This window comes from Odontesthes bonariensis, chromosome 8 (genome assembly GCF_027942865.1).
Source record: "Odontesthes bonariensis isolate fOdoBon6 chromosome 8, fOdoBon6.hap1, whole genome shotgun sequence".
In the NCBI taxonomy this organism is placed as follows: Eukaryota; Metazoa; Chordata; class Actinopteri; order Atheriniformes; family Atherinopsidae; genus Odontesthes; species Odontesthes bonariensis.
Window position 1 is genome coordinate 29033835 of NC_134513.1, and position 894 is coordinate 29034728.

Genomic DNA, 894 nt, shown 5'->3' on the forward strand with positions numbered 1-894 from the left:
TCTTTCTGTCATCTTTCTATCATCTTTCTATCATCTTTCTGTCATCTTTCTATCATCTTTCTGTCATCTTTCTGTCATCTTTCTGTCATCTTTCTATCATCTTTCTGTCATCTTTCTAGTCATCTTTCTGTCATCTTTCTGTCATCTTTCTGTCATCTTTCTGTCATCTTTCTGTCATCTTTCTATCATCTTTCTGTCATCTTTCTGTCATCTTTCTTTCATCTTTCTGTCATCTTTCTGTCATCTTTCTGTCATCTTTCTGTCATCTTTCTATCATCTTTCTGTCATCTTTCTATCATCTTTCTGTCATCTTTCTGTCATCTTTCTATCATCTTTCTGTCATCTTTCTTTCATCTTTCTGTCATCTTTCTATCATCTTTCTGTCATCTTTCTATCATCTTTCTGTCATCTTTCTGTCATCTTTCTGTCATCTTTCTGTCATCTTTCTATCATCTTTCTGTCATCTTTCTATCATCTTTCTGTCATCTTTCTAGTCATCTTTCTGTCATCTTTCTATCATCTTTCTGTCATCTTTCTGTCATCTTTCTGTCATCTTTCTGTCATCTTTCTATCATCTTTCTGTCATCTTTCTATCATCTTTCTGTCATCTTTCTGTCATCTTTCTGTCATCTTTCTGTCATCTTTCTGTCATCTTTCTGTCATCTTTCTGTCATCTTTCTGTCATCTTTCTGTCATCTTTCTGTCATCTTTCTATCATCTTTCTATCATCTTTCTGTCATCTTTCTGTCATCTTTCTGTCATCTTTCTATCATCTTTCTGTCATCTTTCTATCATCTTTCTGTCATCTTTCTGTCATCTTTCTATCATCTTTTCTGTCATCTTTCTATCATCTTTCTGTCATCTTTCTGTCATCTTTCTGTCATCTTTCTGTCA